The 18,404-nt window shown below is 38.1% G+C and overlaps 1 protein-coding gene across 14 annotated transcripts in view; it reads right to left on the reverse strand.

The window, feature by feature from the left end:
* LOC124640868 (trithorax group protein osa-like) overlaps positions 1–18,404 on the reverse strand; it is a 90,021-nt gene that overhangs the window by 69,751 nt on the left and 1,866 nt on the right. The gene's annotated exons all lie outside the window — the stretch shown is intronic.

An 18,404-nucleotide genomic window follows, 5' to 3' on the forward strand; every position in this document is an offset into this window, starting at 1 on the left:
CAATATTAAAATATCAACTAAATGTAAAATACCTTAACAAGGGAGTAAGTATTTTGAGTTAGTTTTAGTATCTACCCATTCATTACCTAAAGATCCGAGCATTTTGCACTAGGTAATTAGATTAGCAGTGTTATAATGATCTAGGTTTATGTGCTACAATTCGTAGTGCTCACTATAAACAAATATCTGTTTGCAAAACAAATTATGTAATACGTAAATCATAATTGATTTTATTTTACGTGATCATGATATACACACAGATTTTATCAGTGTCATCAAACAGCAGAACCAATTCAAACACTCTGTATAATTTCATGAACGGTAAACAATATTTAGCATCAATCATACGGTAGGGAAATCGTTTGATTAGACACCGAACATTCAAAAACACAAAGCGATTCATTAATTTCGTACTGCATACTGACAGCTATAAATCTCATCACATATGTGTGAGGCTTAATAAAACCCTTTTGTCAAAAGCCTATCCTAATGTGCCTGTAAAATTAATGCGCTTTTACCGTAATATCAATTTTCAGACAGATACCGTGACTAAATAATTGACGTCCGAAATAATTCGCTGTGCCAACAAAGTCGCCCGCTTCAGTTTTCAGCTCTCATTTTGTTCTATGATGGAAATTCAATTATTCGTGCGAGCCCCGCTCCGACGAGGCAAACGAGCGAGCGAGCGGGGATCTGTATTACTCTTTGATCAATGTTTTACGTCTCCAAACTAAGGCCTTGTCCTGGAGGCTTCCGGATGTAGTTTGACTAGGAGATATGAGACTTGTGTTCGCCAATTAGAGTTACATTTTTACGAACTTTGGGGTGTTTTATGGCGGATTCAATGATTTATGGGGGCGGTGTGCCGGGGTGCGGCGTGCGCGGGGTGTGGTGAGGGTTGCGCAGGGGTTCGGGCGTCGGGGGGCGGCGGCGCGCCATTGGCCGCTTCAGCATCGATCGCGCGACGAGCTCGTAGCGGCCCGCCCGCGCCAGCCAGCCTCCACCTACGTTAATAAGTAATCATCCGACCCCGCGATACCTCAGCGAGTTTTCCGGACAGAGCTGGAGCCGCCGAGACGGGCCTCGTATCTCCAGTCGGCTGGAACAAAGAGCCACCGCATAGGGCGACATCCGTATTGATTTATGCAGTAATTGACCCGCGGGTAGGTGCGCAGCCCGCGCACCGCCCTACCTACGCATCTATTCTATTTGTTTTCATATGTACTTCTTATGAGAACCCAATAAAAGGTGCGAATGTAAACTACTAATAGATAGCAGTTTGGACCAAGACAATGTAAAATGATGAAAGACATATATGGCTGAAGTATCCAGCCGTCAAAAGAAATTACTGTAATTTAGTAGTTGCCAATAACATTATGAAACCTGAACAAAATCTCGGTGACCCATTGCCTTAAAGCCGCCTTATGAAAAGTTAATTTAGAGATACGAAAGGTCTCAAGTGACTGCAGGGCTCAGTGAATACCACAAGTCAGGAAAACAAAACAGACAAAACCGCTCTGTAATCGTTAAGGTTGCGGGTTGAAAATACGAGAGTCTAACGTAAACCACAACGAAACGTAACGTAAAAGGTATTTCATTTTCGCAAGCGGCTCGGAAAGCAGTCGAGCCGTGGAAAACAGTTTCCAGAATGAAATATAACTCTATAGCTTCCGAGTGAATTTTACTTCACAAATATACACGATAATAATTTAAATGCTTTAAGAGTCTCGTTTGTCTAGCAAAATTCAGTTTACACACAAAATATGATATATGTTACAAAATGGACAAAGATACTGCTTTGATTACACCGAAATAAATTATAGCAGTTTTTATCCCTTAATAACTCATTCAGGCACATGATAATAAAGCGCATGATAATAAATAGATAAAGCACTTCATATATATTTTTTATTTAACTCTTGGCAACCTTATCATAAATTAAAGCCAAGTTAGAGCAATCATTTTCATACGTGGTCACCCAAACAAACGTACCGTTTCAATTCCATGTAACAATGTAAATTGTGAAAAACGCTTCCTGTAGTAAACTCAGGTGTTAAGTACCTATCACTGTCATTTAAAAACACCTCTTACAAATAAGCAATATTGTAATCCTAACTAATATTATAAATGAGAAAGTAACTCTGTCTGTCTGTCTGTCTTTCTGTCTGTCTGTCTGTCTGTCTGTCTTTTCTTCACGCCTAAACTACTGAATCGATTTGTGTGAAATTTGGTACAGATATAGTTTGAAACTTGAGAAAGGACATAGGATAGTTTTTATTACAAAAAAATATAAAAATAAAATTTATTCCGGACATATAGCGCCACCTATTGGTCAAACCAAAAATCTACCGGAAGTTACTATTCCACGCGAAAGAAGTCGCAGGCAAAAGCTAGTAGTTCATCAAGTTGACTGTAGTACGTGCAAACTCTGACACGATGACATCAAAACTAGAAGTTTGATACCTAGAGCTATTTACTGAGTATCTGAAATAGCAATCATAGTGGATTAAATAGTCATAAATATTCAAGTACTTTAAACTCAAACTCCGCTAACTGGGTAAACGGCTCAATCTAAACATAGGACTAGTTTTGCCGGCTGAGTGGCATGAGACAGCGTGGTGCGAAATGCGGTGTACCAAGTTAATTGGCATAATTTAATGAGATAATATGGTAGTTATTACGGAACGCGCGAAGTGCATCAAACGCGCGACAGTGCAAGTGTGTAGTGCCGTTAGGAATGTGACCGGATTCCAATCCAGCTCGTCGACACGACCGCATTCACCCACTTGCATCACTATTATGTCATTACCACTGGCCTAAACATTAACCCTATTACTCATAATGAATAATAACTCAGTTATATTTTATTGCAGCGTCATCTTAAAATAAGTTGATTACAGGTATAAACTTCTAAGAATTACATTGAACAAGTTTATTTGTTCCTGGAAACAACAGTCGAGGGAAGTTGAACATTGAATTAAAAGAGATTGTTTATTTTACTGACTTTTTGAAATGAAATCGCAATGGAATGATAAAGCTAAGGCCTTACCGAAAGGGCAGTTCTAACGGTAAGCCTGAGAAAGAGCAGCCAACGACTAAAGAATAGACCACAATGGTACAGATATTTACAATCATTGTTACTACGTCAGTGTTTTGATGTCGAGTTCCCATCGTACTGCCAAGGTTACATTTGTATAGGAGAACTGGTTCTAAGTTCATTAGCAAGAGAACCCTTTATTCATGTTCCTTGTAGGCAATGTTTCGCTTTACATATTGACAACTTGTCGGTTAAATCCCATCAGTTTTTAACATCTACATTTATATAAATAAGTCGTAAATATTTGCTATTGTATAGTGTGATCTGCACATGCAGCCGGTACCTTCATTTTTCGAGGCCAGCATGTTAGGGGTCTTTCGTCATCTCAACACACTTAACTCATCACGAATGTGTTCAGTTGGTGAAACTCAAAGGACAATGCCAGGGTCTGGGCTCTAAGTTTGCCCAGCAGTGGGAGTAGTTCCAGCTGGTTCCATAGTGCACTCTGAACACGAAATCCAAATATTTTTGAAATCGGTCCCAGAGGTCCCGAAAAAAACCGGTTCAAATGTTCTCCATAGATAGTCACTTAACAAAGCCTGAGCCATTTGCCCAGTAGTGAAAGTGGTTGAAATAGGTTCTTTAGTGCACTGTTAACACGAAATCCAAATATTTTGGAAATCGGTCCCAGAGGTCCCGAGAAAAACTGGTGCTAATGTCAAACTTGAATAGTCACTTTATAAAGCAAAAGCCATTTGCCCAGTAGTGGGAATGGTTAGAATAGGTTCTTTACTTCACTGTTAACACGAAATATAAATATTTTGGAAATCGGTCCCAGAGGTCCCGAGAAAAACCGGTTCTTATGTTAAACTTGAATATTCACTTTATAAAGCCCAAGCCATTTGCCCAGTAGTGGGAATGGTTATAATAGGTTCTTTACTTCACTCTTAAGACGGAATCCAAATATTTTGGAAATCGGTCCTAGAGGTCCCGAGAAAAACCGGTTCTAGTTCTAGTTAGCAAGCCATTTTAAGCAGCCACAAACCTAACAACCTCTTTTCTTGAAATAACATTCAGATAGTTAGTGGTTTCACTGTTAACAGGATAAAAAAACAGAAATAAACGTTTAAAGGTAATTGTTGTTTCTCTCGCTTTTCAGTCTCTCTATCTACCACAATCAGTCCTAAGTTCGTGTAGCGTCATGCAATTAATACCCGTAATGGCAATGGAAAAATCTTATCAAGACGAATAAAATAAGCTCGAACACGAGGTAGTAAATAGATACTGTTGAGGAGTTCCCTCGTCTCCACTGTCGTCTCCATCGTCAGGTCAGGTCTTAACCTCCACTGTTTTGTGGCGTCGGAGACTACCCGAATGACAAGTTTTTATTCGATATGTGCTTATAATTTCCGAGAGTTCCCTATTGTTTTAAGGTTTCTATCACCAGACCCTGGACCGAATTACAAAGGAACTATTTGGAAAGTAAATCCTTTCAATCAATAAAATGATTGTTTAAAGTGGTAAACGACGGAGTTATGCACGTACTTAGGTACGTAAAAAGAATACAAACGAAATGAGAAACTCCTCCATTTTTTGAAGTCGGTAAAAAAAATCTCGTTCAATACCTCGTATTTGTCGATTAATATTATAATGCATTTCAATTAAGGTAATAAAAGTGGAATAGTTAAGAGTTCGTAAGCATATTTTTCGTAATATTGAATAAGAGTCAAACCAGCTTTTCTCAAGACTCCTGGGATAGATTTCGAAATATTTCGGTCTGGGACCTATTATAAGCCTATGGAACATAATACACTATGCAGTTACTGTGGGCAACTCTTGAGCCCAACTTCCATACAAAGAATAGCATTGTCCTTTTAACATTTATCATGTCGTCAACTCGACACGTCAAGATTTTGATGCGTGTTCAGTTGGTGAAACTTAAACCGTCTTACCACAAAAACTTTTAAACGTCAGTTTATGCCTTGTCTAAAAAAATGTCAAATTATGACGTTGACATATGGTTCATTTTGCAGCCAAAATTTTATTAAACAAGTGTAAAACAGGGTTTAAAGTTTTTGTAGTAAGGCCCAAATTATTCACTTTTATGTTTTCACCAACTCAACACGTTTTATAATTTAACCCGATTTCAAATAAAAAGTACAGTCAACAAATGAATGTATTCATTTTCTGTGTCACAAACATCATCGGTCACTGAACGTCAGCTCAGCAAACGCGAACATGGACTCCCAAACTACTTAGTACAAGTACTAGGAAATCATAAGTGCATTGAAGCCAGATGCATTAGCAACTTTTAATAATTTTCTACAATAAAATAATGATATTGAAATCGAATCATTATTTGTCACAAGTACTAGGGTAACAGAACTGTTGAGTTGGTGAAAACATAAAAGTGAATAATTTAAGTTTCACCAACTGAACACGCATCAAAATCTTAACGTGTCGAGTTGACGACATGATAAATGTTAAAATTTTGAGTTTCACCAACTGAACACATTCGTGATGAGTTAAGTGTGTTGAGATGACGAAAGACCCCATGTTAGCACCCTAAAATTCATCTCCCTTGTGATTAGGGAGATGAAGACTAGTCTCATGACTAGCATCCAATTATTTTGGAGTCGGTTTTCAGTCTAACTGGATGCAGCTAAGTACCAGTGTCATACATGGAGCGACTGCCTACAACACCTTTTGGTAAAAATGTTTGTAAATTTTCCCTGCTCGGTAACAAATCATATACATATAGTATTTCTCGTTTACCTAATATCGAGTTAAAGCAGACGTACCCAAGTGGCTAAGAGCACCAATCAGCATCTTCCTGTCTAATACAAACATGTGCATCTTGAGCTGCTGGCCATGTTTTCGAAAATGACAATATTCATTATTCATGACCAGCTATGCAGCCAATAGATCTATTATGATGATAGGTGATCATCATTCCACACACATTCTCGTATTGAGAAGAGAAAAGAATAAAGAATCTGGACTTAGGTCTAACGGGGCTCCGGAAAGCATGATCTTTGATTATTGCGGGGAGATTTGTATTTGCCGCCCTGGACACCGGTAGCTTGGACTCTGTTCGCGATATCTATGACCACCTAATATTTGTAAGTTTTGTTCTAATCATGCAATTAATAACATCAAAAGCTGAAGATGACAACAAACCAAAATATATCAAATACGCTTGGACTGGACTAAAAAAACTTATATACCTCTTCTTAACACTATCTATCGGTTTTCAGCAATTTTCAAACTGTTCACATCCAATTTAAGTATGAATTGTATCCCAAATGAAATTACTCCCATGGAGTTTGTATACAGGTATTATTCCAAGAGCCACGACGTATTGTGCTGGCGTGGGGAATGCAGGTGAAGGGCTTTATTATTTATTTATTTATTTAATTTATTTAATGCTTCTGCACATTTCGTACAAGGCGGACTTAACGCCATAGGCGTTTTCTGCCAGTCTACCTTTGGGTGGTGGAGAAAAAGCTGTGGTAGGTGCAAAGTTTTTGTTAAAAATATTGTCAACAAAGAACACAAAAATATATATATATATTTACAATATATGAATAATAATAAATATACAGTATACATACATACTTAAATACATACATACTACAATACATACATACTACAATACATACAATATTACATTTGCCAAGAGAGGCCAAGAAACAAATTAACAACAATAAAATAAAGTAAAAAAAAATAAGAAAAAAACACCAAAAAAAAACTGTCTACAGTTGCGACTCTGCCAATTTCGTATGGATGTGGTCGCGTAATTTCTTTTTGAAGGAATAACGACTGTTGACCATCCTGATCTCCAGCGGTAGCTCATTCCAGAGAAGAATAGACTTAACAAAGAAGGAAGAATGAATAATATCTGAACGGTGAGCAGGGCAGTGAAGAAGACGATTATTAGAGGAGCGGAGATTTTTATTGTGCTGTGAACACACAAACTGAAAGTGGGAGGTTAAGTATGAAGGTGAAGATGGGGTAAATAGTATAGAAAAAAGAGTAGTTAAAGCCCTCATCACACGTCGTTGTCTTATCGGTAGCCATTTAAGTTGCGCTCGATACGCTGACACATGATCGTACTTGCGGAGATTAAAAACGAATCGAATGCAATTGTTGAGAAGCCGGTCAAGTTTATTGAGCAGATCTGCATTCAGGTCATAGTAGCAAACATCACCATAGTCAATTATGGGAAAGATTAAGGTTTGCATAAGCGTCGCCTTAACATTGAAAGGGAGAAAATTTTTCAAGCGATAGAGGAACCGTAGCGTGCTAGTAACTTTCTGACTGACAGCTGCAACCTGTGATTGCCAGTTTAGCGTGGAGTCAATGTGTAGGCCAAGATTTTTCACAGTGCAACTGTACAGAATGTTGATGCCGTTAAAAGCTAAAGGTGGCAAGCCAACACTATCAACTTTGCTCATAGTTCTCGAGCTCCCAATAATAATGGCTTGACATTTGGTAGGGTTAACCTCCACCCCAAACCTGTCAGACCAATTTTTCACTACTTCTAGATCAGAATTAATTAGATCAAGCGTATTAATCAAGTCCGTAGCTTTGGTGTGTCGATAAAGCTGCAAGTCATCAGCATAAAGATGATACGAACACTGAAGCTCGAGAGTGAGTAGATTTATAAATATCGAGAATAGAAGAGGTGAGAGTATGCCGCCTTGTGGAACGCCAGCATTCAAAGTACACCAAGTTGATGAGCCTTCATCCACCCGAACAGACTGCTGACGATCCCGAAGATAAGAGGAAAACCAGGCTTTAATAGCCCGTGGCCGTGCAACCTGATGATTACACATGTGGAAAGTTGTTTGGTGTGAGAGCCACTTGAGCTTTGCGTAACACTTTCGAGACACCCAGTTTAATTTACAACAAAGTTTAAGGAAATAATATAAAATCGTAGCCTTTTTGCTGGTGGTGTCGTAATATTTAATCAATCTTATGTTTGAGTGAGAAGCGTCTTATTCGTCATTCCTTTTGTCAGACGTCGGTCTCTCATTGGCAATTGCAACGTGAACGTGAAACACATATGAATATGTACAATGAAGGATCCAATCGTTTCATTATTTACCCACTAATCTGACCGAGGTTCCAAATTCCGATTAGCTTAGATGGGATTTGGGCTTTGATTACTGATTATTATTCAGACACTAGTGGAGTAGTCGTATTTTATCCCAAATCTAAAGTGTAGGTCTTCTGTCTTCTAAAATTGCAATTAGTACGAACCTGCACTATGAAATATCAAAACCTTGTAAAGAGGATACTCTACTTGATTCTTGTTTTTCTCTCCCAAATCTGTGGTTGCATACACTTCTACACATGTTTAAAAGTTCTTGCAACCATAGTTTTAGACGTAACTATTTTAAATTATTAGCTATCATGACTTAATAGTCACGAATCTACTGTAATCAGCAGATTCGTAACATCATATTGTTCTGTTTAAACTTCATTATGACCTCTTAATGTGTTGAAAACATTACTCTTTCGGTCAATCTGAACAATATGTTTGAAATAATAGATACAATTTGCACCCATTTTCTTATTTCGAAATAACAACATAATTGACTGTTTATCGTGTGTTGTGAAGCCATAATGAATTTGATCTTTAATGAATGGATATCCTCCGATAATATAAGCTATTTCTAGCTGTCTCACAGCAGTTATCGAGAAAAAACTATCAGATAAGATTGTGGTCTATTTTTAGGATCATTAAGGTCCTCCTACAAAAGGGTGACTAGATACAGGTTCAAAATTACCGTTATTCGTTTTTGAGATAACTGCTCTTAGTTCACTTTGTGACACCTCATGCGATCTTCAACTCATCTGCAAGATATCAGCTAATGATACAAGATAACTTCACATTCGCACCAGAATAAAATTAATGATTAAAGCATCAAAATGGTTTTCCAATGATAATTCCATTATCCAATTCAGCGCGCTAAAATAGTTGCATAATTTTAGCACATCATTCAACATATAGAGCGGAACGAATTGTTAAACACCTCAAGGAAACAATATTATTATGTATAAAAAGTATACACCGTTTAACAGCGATGTTAATGACCTATGACTAATACAAGAGGCCTGTAATGTATAACATTGGCATTCGTACAAACAGCAGTGGCAGCGTGCGCGGACGGATACGAGCAAACATTATATAACTTTGATTGTGTTTGTAAAAAGTTGGGGATTCCCTCCACTACAAGCGCATCTTGCTTACACAGACACATTGCAGATGTGTGCGTGTAACCTTGCCTTCCTTTACATATTAAACGCCGTCGGGCTATCCCTTTGCGTACCCACACAAAAAAGTCGAACCATAACTATATTGTTAACAGAAAAAAGAAAATGAATGAGTTTCACTGTTACCGCTATTATTATTATCTCCATCGTGCTCCTGTGAGGAGCGATAAAGGCCCACTGACCGGTTCACTTTTTATACGTGTCGAGTATCAACAATGGCACGTAAATCGTATTCAACGAATCATCTGTTTCTACTTCCGACCACACGTGCCTTGAATAACAGTTGCAGGAATCTTGACATTCTATCAGATTCATATTATAAAATCCAAGTTCTTGGCGAATGTCTGAGATTCTGCGCCAAAATTGAGACTTTCTTAAAATAAGAAAGTAATTGTTTTGGCTGTGTGAATTGTCTTTCATGTTTCAGCAATGCATCAAGAGCAAAATATAATTTAACATTCTTTACAAGTTTCTCGCTCTCGACTTGGCACAGTTTATGAGCTTGTAAAGTTTACAAATAAAGTAAACAAAATAATTCGTTGCATTAGCGGTTAGCGTGAGCGATAACGCGCGCGTTTGCGTCGGCGACTCTGTCGTCACGGACTAGCGGAAGGCAAATACGAATGTCTGTGTATTTAATTATAAGACTCTATAAATAGAAAGAGCATTACGTCGTGTTATGCGGTCGGTTACGGCAAGTTATTTCGGTCCGCGCCGTCACGAGCCCCCGTGAATGTCAAGCTCGCGGTTACTCTAACTATTTTTTTATAGGTGCCACGGCGGTTGGGCAACAGGTGGCCTGCACCGCGATCTTAGACAAGTAAACATTTGCATGCACCCAAGAAATTCAATTGTGGGCTAAACATAGTTGATGTGTCCCGATTCTCGATACAAGAATCTGCTTGCTGCTGCTTCAGACTGATCTTCTAAACAGAGTTATGAATAAAACTATTAAGGTAGTTAGACTAGCTAGTACCCTCGAATGAAAACTACACTTACATCTTGAGAAAATTTGTCAATCAACATCAAACTCACAAAACAAGAATACTAGTGCTCAACGGATTTCTCTCATACGAAACAACCAAAAAAAAACAATCAAAAACTAAAATTGCAATTGTATGAAAAACAAAACTGTATAATCAGAAATGTAAACAAACGATCGCAAGTGTTACTGACCTATATAATAAGGCAACCCCTTTTCCACCCAAGACGGTTCAATAAAGAACTCCCTTTAGGTACGTAGTATCTAGAGTAGGTACATAAGAGTGGCGGTCGTGACCTTTTAATATATACAGACACGCTCCCCGTTTTACGCAAATACCTACTGTCACATCACATCAGCTGATTTTCACCCCAATGAAGGATAAAGCAACAATTTAATCTCATTTGGATTGAGATTAACAGTTCTAAATAGAAATAAGTTCTCTATTAATGAAAAACATACATCTTGAAATAATACACGGCCTACAGTATTCAACCATATATGCTTACCTATTCAGCCTATCTTACAACGATATTCCAAGACGGAGATTTGAAAAATACTTGTCTGAAGGGACAAGGAAGCATGAAAATATTTGGCAAAAAAGCCAAGTCCGTTTTAAAGAACCACACTCAAAACTCAAGGGTTGTTTCAAATCGCAAGTTTCTTGTGGGTACCGCAAACGCTCAACAGCCGCACGATTGCCGCACTGCGCGTTTTGTATGAAAACAAGTGAACAGCCGTGCGACTCACAACAAACTCACCGTTATTGCATGGCAGCCACACCGACATAAAACGAAGAACCCTATTAGTTTCATAGTACCTACTTTCAATTAGATATGGCATCAAATAGGTAGATCTGGGCAAAACACAAGAACAACGCTTGTTTGCCATTGTAGAAGCCCTTTAGTCCTTGTTTTATCATTACAGCGGTCAACGTTTTGAATTCTCTCTAAATAGACACTCATGAATTCAACGATAGTTTACCAGTGCAACATGGAAGGAATCGCATCCTGTGTGCAAACTTGTGTGCTTTTCCTATATTCCCATCTCATTCAAAATAATCCGATGTTGAGGAGCATAACAAAATACAAGCAAATGCGTGTACATGCCGCAGCATAAAAACATTTTATTAACTGTTTCATTTTTACGTTAGGTTTTGATATTGTCAAAGTTTATTGCTCTCAAGTCCTAAAGAACGCGCTGACTTATCTTCAAAAACAATAAACATAAAAAGTAGAACAATAACATATTTTTATGGACTTCTAAATCGGCATAACTTTGTTTGATAATGGCACTCGTAATAAACATGAATCCCGGCCGTAATCTTTTTACATACATCGCGTGTAGTATCTAAACATACTTGTAAGCTATAGATGTATAGGTATGGAAGTCATTTACCTTTCCGACTGCGCTCAGACTTAGTCCTTGGCAATGGCCTCTTTCACATACAAGTATACACATTTATCGATGTTACGTAACATTGTTTGCATCATTAATGTTGGCTAACGTTTGGTTTATAAAATTATGCTCGTAAAAACATTTGTGTGAAATTAGTAGACCTAAGCAACACGATGATGCTACACAGATTGTTTGAGTTGTTATAGTTATTGTAGTTTATTAGCAAATTAAATATAGTTGTTAGAAACGAAATTAATTAATGTTAATTAGAACAGAAGTACAGTGAGATCGATATTACAACAGAAGTACAGTGAGATCGATCTTGCTAATCTACCGTGGCAGTGATTAGAGAGCGCGTCACTCTGGTTGTCACGCACACAAACCGAAGTGATAATGTGCTTGACCTACACAGACCTCCCTTGTTATTAATCCGACGTTTTGATTTCAACCGGCGACCGGCGAAGGGAGCTGGCAATTACGTGACGTCATCACGGTTTAACGACCCCATTACAACATTCAACATATTGTATGAATGAATGCAAGCCGCGTGACGGCTGACGTTTTTGTACCCCGATACGTCGCAGAGTAAGGTGCAAGTTGTTGCGCCACCACTCAGATGAAGTGCGACGCACTTTGTCTATAGTTTCATTCTATTCAATTATATTTCATCTGACATCACTATTGCCAAAATATACCAGTTTCATATTGCGTCAAATCAAACTGCGAGCCTCATTGATACACAAATTAATTAGAACATTTGTAAGGAGACCACGTCAAAATATCGATTCAAATATGGCTCATGCCAAGTGAAATTTTAATAAATGGTAGTTAAGTGTGCGTTGACCCTATGCGGTAGACGATCGAGGTCGTGCCCATTATCCAAGCACAGCACAATGACACGATTATCGGACGGCACGCGGGTCCGAGACGGCTCGCATTGATTTTACGAAATCCACATCACGGACTCAGAATGAACGGTCTCCGTCGGCCCATTCATCTCGTTTTCATGTACACACCGCCGCTATTGCGATACGAAAGTGAGAGCGAAATTTACTCGGGCTGCAACTACGCACAGAACCGCCATGTACTGCCCTAAATACGACGAGAGAATAGATAACAGCCATTAGGTAATTGAATGGCGTTTAAATTTGAATATTATTATGCTATCGGGGTGGAGGTGATTTTGACATAGATTTGTTATGCTGGTATTGTATCGATATTTGATCCAATTTCATAGGCCTTCATCATGAAAATAAACAACCAGGGAAATTGGTGTGTAATTTTAGGCACTCTGCACAAATATCCGTATTTGCGAGATTAAAGGAATAATAATGTTCATGTTCTAGGAGTTTAACTTATAACTCACACGTGTCAGTTACAAACTGACATTCCGAAATTACAAGCATGAAGAGGTGTTTTGTTATTCTTTCGTGATCCTTCTGTTTGTACTGCAGATCAAAATCATTATGCTATCATATTGGCACCATCATTTACGAGGCCGAAAAGTCTTCATCTAAACTGCTGAACAATTACAATATATTTTAACTGTGTAAGTTAGATGAGCTATTGAGTTTTTTTAAAGCTGCAATCTACGCATTGCATTACATCAAGCATGAAATCAATCGATATACACGGAAGGCGGCACAGTCTTACCTACCGCGCTCATTGTAGAAACAGATGAACCGCATAGACAAAAACGAACACAACGAAGGATACCAGATGCAAGACAATTGTGTATGTAGACAAACACACACATACCCACATCACACACAGCTAAATCTAAATATAGCGAGCGCCGATATCAGCGGCTCGCCCTTGAACCAGTCGCACGGAAACATTTTATTATTATTACCGAGCTGTCGGCGAGCACGAGTATGTCGGGTCGTCGACCCCGCAACCACGTGTCTCCTTATCGACAACTATCTAACACGATTGTGGGTAAACAACATGCCGAGATAAATGACTAATTCCACAATGCTAACCTATTTGAGCCATTCATAAATAATCAGCGTAACGTCATAGTGATTTGGTTGACAATACCCGACCATGATTCAGATATCACGTTGAATTCTCAATGAGTTAGGACATCCCACGTTTAATCAACGAATTGTCCTCAAGTTCCTTTATACACTTTATTTCAGTAAAGCTAAGCAATTCAGCAACTTTTCTGAACTATTTCAATAGCGACTAGAATGTGTACAAAGTACAAGAACAACAAAGTACAACAACTGAGGTTGCTAGAAATCGATACGCACAAACCACCGGTTGGTCGAAGAAAGGCATTGCAACACGTCCATAAATAATAAATCGTCTAATTGTAAAAGGCCGTGACGGACGGAAGAACGTGCATATCGTGGGAAGTGGGACATTGTTACGTAACCGGTATTTGTTCAATGGCCAGCCTACACGGGTACATCCTTACAAATGCGTACGACCTTGAATGTGAACTCGAAAGTGTAAACAGGCACGTGCTCGATGCATTGTTTTATAGCCGCCGGTTGTGAAATACCACAAACAACACAACGTTACAGCAATGTTCTACTTTTGATGGACAGAACAACCCTGCTTTAGGCGCTGCTCATATTCTGATATTCGTTGGACGTTAAAAAAACAACATCAACAAGAAATTCATAAAATCATTTCATCACGGTCGTTGGTCTGTGTGGTTGGTCCCGGAACGGTTCATCAAGAGAAACTTGAAAAAAGAGAGATATGTAACAAGTAGCGACATCTATTTATTTACATGGGCGTCAATGAATGCGCAATGATCGACAACCTGATTGCGAACATAATCAAGCAATTGATTCATGTGCAAAATGATCTCTACTACTTTTATGTTCATTTTATACTAAAAGGGCTGTAATCTCATAGCTGAGAGAGAAACGAAAAGCCTTTCAAACGTAACATCAAGCCAGATAGATACACGTGTCACATGTCAAGTTCCATTCACGTTGATTCCGTCAAACACACGTACCGCCGGCGTTGCCTCTACATAATGTATGTAGGGGGAGCGGCACTGGATCGGCGGCGAAGCCTCGCGTTTCACTACCCTTTAGCCCGTTTTTGAACCGAGAGGCAAACGCGCAAATCTCCGCCTGGAAGCGAGTAATATTTGCCTACACATCAAACTTTCACTATCGCTGTGCGCTTTCGTTTTTATATCTGCTAACAGCAGCGGGCCCGCTTTGTTATTCCTACGTATTTTTTTTCTTTTTGCTCTGACAACCGACACGCTGCTGACGCCGATAGGCAATTGATCGTGCCTTTGTAGGTTCTTTTAACAGAACCCGCGGAAAAATGATCTTTATCGATAAAAAGACACATCTCAAAAGCTCAGAACTAAAAAAACTCGAGAAACTTGTTGCCGATCTATCACTGTTGGGGCGCGGTCGATACATGGATAGGTGACCATCTACATCAGAACCAATTCTTCCATGTACCGAAAGACACGTTAAAGTGGTTAACAATCTTAGGCAATCCTTTGGTAGCAGTGGGTAGTCAGAAGCTAGAAAGACTGACGATCAGTCTGCGAGGAGCAATATTGTTGTGTTGCCCAGGTACATTTAATTAATACTGATTCCGAGCTTCATCTGGATAGACTAGAAAGCCGACCCTAGATATAACGATTGTAATGTCTAGTCTTTTCCGTTATATCTTAATATAACGATTGTAATGATTAAAAGTGAGCGATTAAGACTTTACGATAAATCACAATTACAACTAACCGGAATAATGGAATTGTCAATTATCATACAGCTTCAAACTTTGTGAAAACCTTGTTAACATAGTTATTTGTCGGTAGATATCTTCCTGAGACAGGATTTTGACGGGAATGAGGAAAAAGGATCCTCAACCAGTTATTTGCAGCACTTTTTTCAACACTAAACGAAAGGTCCGATCAACCAACACATCGCACAAAACTTGTGCCCAAACTGGCCAGGGCATTTCGTTTCATTTTATCTCTTTATTCTTACATATCTAACTACGCTCAAATGCATCTATCACGCTCAAAAGTCTTTACACCTAAAAATATATAAGAAGGGCCATGTTTGTTTGGTAACAGAAGTGCGTGTGCGCAAATCAACTAGTCCGCATAGATGGCGCAAAACAAGCGCCTAAAAAATCACGCGCCTGCCGCGTGTTTCTATGACTTAACACGTTATGGAGGCAGGGGGCATAGTCGAAAAGCGGTATGTAGTTTCGTGTTTTCACTGATTGGACACCGAGCCACTTAGAACTTTGTTGCACAACAATACTTTAATATAGTGATTGTTATGACCACCATTTGTATAACGAAGCCCCGTCGCACGGAGGGTCGACGTCGCATCGGTAGCGTGTCGTAAGACGAGAGCATTACTAGCACTTTCTTTAAGTAAGTTCCCACAGCGCTGTCGCTGCGTCAACCTACGACTTACATTACTACGACATACATATTTTGTGAATAGAAAATAACCGACCATCAGTGTCCTTCCACTAATCCTTTCCGTTCCAGACAAGAATCTACTCATTCAGACAATCTGGCAATATATAATACTTACAACGGAATAAAAGGCGTAGTTTCCGATATTTGCAATCCATTTTGAGCAACTGCGTAGGTCATGTTCAAAGTTATTTGTTGGGTAACGTGCAAGTAGACTGCAAGCTATGTCGCTTCAGAAGGTTTACTTTTATACCCCAACATCGAAGTGATAAGTACAGGTCGTCTAGAAACGACTCCGAATTGCGATTCGAATTCAAATATAAACCGATACGGTTTGGATTTGTATTGTGATTTATATTGAGCGCGCAGCCTTCTACGATAAGCCTAAACGCGAATTTCCCGGCTTTTCTTGAAAACTCGGTACATCTTATTTCAGTGTGTGCCTACTATTACTTATATGTATAGGTGTAAGTACTTCTTTTTGTAAACCAGCTATTTACTTGTAGTTCCCTTTTTCTATGCCCAAAAATTGGTTGATGGATTGGTGGTTGGGTCATTAGGATATAAAAATACTATCTTCACAGCAAGATCTTCTAAAAACTAGAAAACAATCTCACTAATCATGAAGTTTTCTTTTGAGTTTTTCAATTATGATTGTAACCTGAAAGATGTACTTTGTTCTGTAATTTTTATAAAGGATTCTTGGTGGGAGTATATCACTATGAACCATCCCTATCACTCTTCATAATTTCTGGTCCAAAGTGGAGAAGGTTTACTTCAGTGACCATATGAATCAGTTTTAATTTAGATGCAATTTCTCAAGGTATAGTACCTTAAGGTATGGACTTCATAATAAAAAATTGCTGGACACTAACCTGAAGGCTTGGAAAAACAATTGCATTACATTATGTATTTTGTCATGTTAGAGAAATTTTGCAACACTGAGAGGTACCTAGACGTACTATGCCAATAAAAAATATTATTAATTTCCCTTAATGTACATAATTCACTGATTATAAACGTTGATGTTTTAATAATTATTTCTAATTAAAAATGCGGCTGCTTCAATCGAGAGTTTTTCAGGAATTTCCAGGAGAAATGTAAATTTCGATTTTAATTATTTTTTGTACTATTGTTTGGTTTTATCATAGTAAGAATAAATAAATTCCTAAAAATGACAAATATTATATTATAATAAATGAATCACATTATAAATGATTATTCTGTTGAAAAGAGTGAGATCAGACTTTAACAGTTTTAACAAAATTTGAATAATTAGTTTTCTGCTAACATTTGGAAGCATCAACAGCACAACATTAAAAAGTATTTCAATAGGATGTTGTCAGAGTCACAGCCCGTTTATCATCCCGTTTTTGAGCACAGGCCTCCTCTCACACGGAGAAGGATTGAGCTTTATCATAGATAGGATGCATGGTAAATGAATTACAAACCCAATAAAAGCACTTTATTTTCCCACTCACTTATTTCCTATTAAAAACCATTTCTCACAATAAAATACTAAAGAACAGTTATTGCCTGGCTTTAGCAATTAAAGAATTTATGTACAGTAGTAAAGTGTAAGAAAAACTAAATTTTCATTCAATTAAACTTTTAAATATGAAAAGTTTTATTTGTATAAGTTCTGAATATGTTTAGAATGAAGGTAGATAAGTCAAAAACTGGTTAACTGGGTTGAGGAGGTCAGATAGGCAGTCGCTTCTTGTAAAACACTGGTACTCAGCTGAATCTGTTTAGACTGGAAGCCGACCCCAACATAGCTGGGAAAAAAGGCTCGGAGGACGATGATGATGATGAAAGTATCGTTTTAGAATACTGACTACTTTCTTTCATGCACTTCTCTATTATGGCATGATACAGTACATTATTATTTTGATTTGTTTTAATACTTTAATATTTATTGTAAACATTATTATAAATAGGATTTATAAGAACGTTACATTCCATGTTTTTATTTCAAACCTGCAGTTTAACTTGCAAGCAAAAGGAACTTATTTCCGCACCACCTTTCTTCAGGTGCTGACAGCAGTTCGTTAAATATGCTGCTAATGTCACAGAGAGTCAGAACAAAATATGCAGCCTTTCTTTTAACGGCTTGTATGTTGCAAATCATAAAACAATAGAAAACAAATTGTATCTCCATATATCTGTTCTCCGGCACACAGGTCAATGGTTTATAAAGAGATTGACTCCTGCACAAAATTCTGTCTAATTTACCTATACATATTTCAAAATTGCATTGAACAAAAAATTTGTTCTTATAAATA

This window comes from Helicoverpa zea, chromosome 21 (assembly GCF_022581195.2).
Source record: "Helicoverpa zea isolate HzStark_Cry1AcR chromosome 21, ilHelZeax1.1, whole genome shotgun sequence".
In the NCBI taxonomy this organism is placed as follows: Eukaryota; Metazoa; Arthropoda; class Insecta; order Lepidoptera; family Noctuidae; genus Helicoverpa; species Helicoverpa zea.